The sequence below is a fragment of the Arachis hypogaea genome, chromosome 14 (assembly GCF_003086295.3).
Source record: "Arachis hypogaea cultivar Tifrunner chromosome 14, arahy.Tifrunner.gnm2.J5K5, whole genome shotgun sequence".
Taxonomy (NCBI): Eukaryota; Viridiplantae; Streptophyta; class Magnoliopsida; order Fabales; family Fabaceae; genus Arachis; species Arachis hypogaea.
This window is the reverse complement of record NC_092049.1, coordinates 62,118,076-62,123,318: the sequence shown is the minus strand read 5'-3', so window position 1 is coordinate 62,123,318 and position 5,243 is coordinate 62,118,076.

The window sequence follows — 5,243 nt, the reverse complement described above, 5'->3', positions numbered from 1 at the left end:
GTTCTGGCGTTTAACCTCCAGTTTGAGGTCAAACTAGAGGTTAAACGTGGAACTCCTCCCTGGGTGGCATACTCATTCTGGCGTTTAACCTCCATTTTGAGGTCAAACTGGAGGTTAAACGTGGAATGCTCCTTAAGTGAGGCTTTTCATTCTGGCGTTTAACCTCCAGTTTGAGGTCAAACTGGAGGTTAAACTTCAATCCCAGCATTTCTTATCCTTCATGATTTTGGCGTTTAAGCTCCAGTTTAGGCTTAAACTGGAACTTAAACTCCACATATGATATTCAAGCTTCCTTTATTGATTTTGTTGCTTCCTTGCTTAGCCTCTTCTTCCCTGAAATCATCCAAACAATTGCATCAAAGTCTTGCAAAATTTCATGAGAAATCTTTCATTCATAGCATTTAGGTAATATAACTAAAACTCATGGAATTTGCATCAAAATCATATTGTTTGGATGGTTCATTACTTTGTTCTTCATTTAACCATTTTTGGTTACTTTAAGCTCAAGAAAATGCATAAAACAACTAAAACTAACAGAAAAATGCTAGTGAAACTAGCCTATGATGCCTTGGCATCACAACACCAAACTTAATACTTGCTTGTCCCTAAGCAAGTCCTGAGTTATTTGAGAAGAAAGTATGAAACAGCAAGCAATTACATTGGCTATATTAGCAAGCATTTGAAGTTCATCAGAAGGGTTTTTTGCAGAAAGTTGCAGCATCACTTTTTCATACTTATCAGGTAGGATTATCACTTTTTCATTGCATCCATCAAACATTGCTATGGCCTCTTGTTATTCTTATGTCTTTGGCACTTTTCTCTTCTTTGTTTTTCTTTTCTTTTTCTTAGAGCTTCTTTTGCTCCTTGTTTGCTTAGTGTCATGTGTTGCACAAGCCTTTGGCATTTTCTTTTTCTTATCAGTGCACTACACATATCCACTTTAGGCATTTTAGTTCACATTTCTTCTTGAGACATTGGTGCCCAGCACCTCTTTGTGTGACTAAATGTTTTGTATTTAGGTTGCTCTTGATAATGGACTTTTGGTTGATAATCCCGGGTTAGTTAACCCAAGTTACCAAGTGTTGAAACACTCCTCAGAACCTATTCATCCAAGCATATCCTTAATACATAAACACCACAGGCATTTGTCTCAGAAGTTCAAACCATTGGTACCTAGCTTATTTTCTCAATTTTTTTTTTTTTTTTTGCTTTTTGGTTGCCTTTTTCCGTGGCTTTTTCTTTTTCTTTTTCCTTTTCATGGCCAAAGACATTTATTCATCAAGATCCATAGACAATGTTCACTTTCTACATAAGAAATGATAATTCTACACTCTAATTTTAGTGATCTGACTAAACAATCAAGCATGCATACCACCACTTAATTCTACTTGATTTGTCACTAATTTAGCCAAGTTACTTTTGTTCAAACTTTTCTTTTATTTTTGGAAACAGAACAAGCATGGCACGCACTTGTTTAAGAAGGTGAAGTTATATCCAAACATCTAGGCATTCACTTTATTCAAAGCAATTAACAAACACACATACTAAAAAAACTACACATTCCAGAAAGATTCAACATTTACAGTTTAAACCAGAACAAGCATGCTTTTGTTTGCCCTTTTTAAAGAATTAGCAAGGAACAATACCACCTTGTGAAATTCCTTGTTTTTTCTTTGTTGTCAGGAAACAATTTGATTTCTCCTTCTTCTTCCTAAATGTTGCTTCATGCTTTAAGGTTCTTGTTTCCTTTCCTGCAAAGAGTAATGAAGTTGCTTGCTTCTCAAGCACTTGAGTGGTCAGCTCAACTATGTGTGGGTAAGTATCGGATTCTTAGATTGGTGTGTGAACACCAAACTTAGTCTCCCACTTACTTCTCTCTGTTCTTTGAATCCTTGAGTTATCTTGGAATGATGTTGCTACTAAGGGTTTTAAGCATTTCTGTGACTGCTTAGAATAGTTGTTCCTTTCATATAATTCAAAGGTTGTTGTGTTCAGTTGATCTTTATGGTGGGACACCAAACTTAGAGTCACACATTCCCCTTTGACTTATTGATCCATGAATTCATTGTTTGGTGTGAAACACCAAACTTAATTCTTTGCAATGCACAGAAACTACTTTACCCTTTTTATTGAAACAAATAAAAGAAACAGCAACAAGGTATTACCTCAGGTTGGGTTGCCTCCCAACAAGCGCTTCTTTAACGTCATTAGCTTGACGGTCAGCTTCCTCAGTTGAGGTGATATTTAACTTTGTCCTTCTCCTCCACATCTCCCAAGTAATGTTTGAGTCTTTGACCGTTAACAATGAAGGTTCGTTGTGACTTTTCTTCCATGATTTCTACTTGTCCATAATTGGAGACCTTGGTGACAAGGAATGGTCCAGACCACCTTGATTTTAGCTTCCCTGGAAATAGCTTCAGCCTAGAATTGTAGAGCAATACTTTTTGCCCTTCTTCAAATTTCTTTGGGGCTATGTTGCTGTCATGCTTTTTCTTTGCTCTTTCTTTGTAAATTTTGGCATTCTCATAAGCTTCCGCTCTGAATTCTTCCAACTCTTGAATTTGCAACATCCTTCTTTCTCCAGCAGCTTTGTTGTCCAAGTTCAGAAGTTTCAAGGCCCAGTATGCTTTGTGCTCCAACTCCAGTGGCAGATGGCAAGCTTTTCCATATACTAGTTGGTAAGGAGACATTCCAATTGGTGTTTTGAAAGCTGTCCTATATGCCCAAAGAGCATCATCTAGCTTAATCGACCAGTCCTTTCTTGAAGTTCCCACAGTTTTTTCCAGGATTCTTTTGAGTTCTCTGTTAGATATTTCGGCTTGCCCACTTGTCTGTGGATGGTATGGTGTGGCTACCCTGTGTTTGACTCCATATTTTAGGAGCAATGCCTCTAATGGTTTGTTGCAAAAGTGGCTTCCTCCATCACTGATGATTGCTCTTGGAACCCCAAAACGGCAAAAAATGTGTTTTCTGAGGAAGTTCATGACTACCTTATTATCATTGGTTGGAGTTGCTATTGCTTCAACCCATTTGGAGACATAATCTACTGCCACAAGAATGTAATTATTTGAGTATGAGGAGGGAAATGGTCCCATGAAATCTATCCCCCATACATCAAACAATTCAAGTTCCAGAATGAATTGTTGTGGCATTTCATTTCTTCTTGGCAGGTTCCCAGCTTTCTGGCATTCATGGCAGTGCTTCACTAATTCTTTTGCATCTTTGAAGATAGTAGGCCAATAAAAACCACACTGCAACACCTTAGCTGCTGTTCTTTCCCCTGCAAAGTGCCCTCCATAAGTGGAGCCATGGCAGTCCCATAAAACTTCCCTTCCTTCTTCCTCGGATATGCATCTTCTGAGTATGCCATCGGAACATTTTTTGAACAAGTATGGTTCGTCCCAGATGAAGTATTTGGCATCATTTACCAATTTCTTCCTTTGATGTTTGTTAAATTCCAAAGGTAAACTCCCAGTGGCCTTGAAGTTTGCTATGTCTGCAAACCAGGGTGCTTTGTGAATTATCATGAGTTGTTCATCAGGAAAGCACTCATTTACATGTGTGCTTTGTGTGCTTCCTTCTTCACATGGTATCCTTGATAAATGATCTGCCACCTTGTTCTCTACACCCTTCTTGTCTTTGATTTCAATGTCAAATTCCTGCAACAAAAGAACCCATCTAATGAGTCTCGGTTTAGATTCTTGTTTGGCAAGTAAATATTTTAAAGCTGAATGATCAGTGAAGACAATGACTTTAGATCCAATGAGATAAGATCTAAATTTTTCAAATGCAAAGACTATTGCCAAGAGTTCTTTTTCAGTGGTTGTGTAATTCCTTTGGTTAGCATTCAAGACTTTGCTGGCATAATAAATCACATGTACCAAATTGTCTTTCCTTTGTCCTAACACTGCCCCAATAGCAAGGTCTGATGCATCACACATCAGTTCAAACGGTAAGTTCCAATCAGGTGGGGCAATGATAGGTGCAGAGGAAAGTTTTTGCTTCAAAAGTTCATAGGCTAGCATGCAATTTTTATCAAATACAAAGGGTGTATCAGAGACAAGCAAGTTACTCAAAGGTTTGGCTATTTTAGAAAAGTCTCTAATAAACCTTCTGTAAAAACCAGCGTGACCCAAAAAGCTCCTAACTGCCTTGACATTACTTGGTGGAGGTAGTTTTTCAATGATTTCCACCTTAGGTCTGTCCACCTCCATGCCTCTCTTAGAGATTTTGTGGCCAAGGACTATTCCTTCTGTGACCATGAAATGACACTTTTCCCAGTTTAATACTAGGTTAGTCTCTTGGCACCTCTTAAGCACCAAGGCAAGGTGGTGTAGGCAGCTGGGAAAAGAATCCCCAAACACAGAAAAATCGTCCATGAAGACCTCAATAAATTTTTCAATCATGTCCGAAAAGATGGACAGCATGCATCTTTGGAAAGTGGCAGGTGCATTGCACAATCCAAAGGGCATGCGTCTATAAGCAAAAACTCCATATGGACAAACAAATGATGTTTTCTCTTGATCACTAGGATCAACTACTATTTGGTTGTAGCCCGAATATCCATCCAAGAAGCAATAGTAAGCATGTCCGGCAAGCCTTTCAAGCATCTGATCCATGAATGGGAGTGGGAAATGATCTTTTCTGGTGGCTTCATTGAGCTTCCTGTAGTCTATGCACATCCTCCACCCAGTAACGGTTCTTGTGGGTATGAGTTCATTCTTCTCATTTGGCACCACCGTTATGCCACCTTTCTTGGGAACTACATGGATGGGACTAACCCATGGGCTATCAGAAATGGGGTAGATTACCCCTGCCTGCCATAACTTCCTCACTTCCTTTTGTACCACTTCTTTCATGACGGGATTCAATCTTCTCTGAGCTTGAATGGAGGGTCTAGCATCTTCTTCTAACAAGATTTTATGCATGCATATGGATGAACTTATCCCCTTCAAATCAGCTAGGGTCCATCCAATGGCATCTTGATGAGTTTGCAGCACCTTGATCAATTCTTCTTCTTGTTCTTGGCTCAAGGCCGAGCTAATGATAACAGGGTGTCTCTCATCACTACCCAAGTATGCATACTTGAGATTAGGGGGCAATGCTTTGAGCTCAGGTTTTGGTGCTTCCTTTTCTTCTTTCACTTTCTCTGGCCTGCTTAGCATGGTTGTGTCAGCACCCTTGATATCACTAATTTCAATATCCTTGGTGAACTCCTCCTCTGCCACTTCCTTTATTGTTTC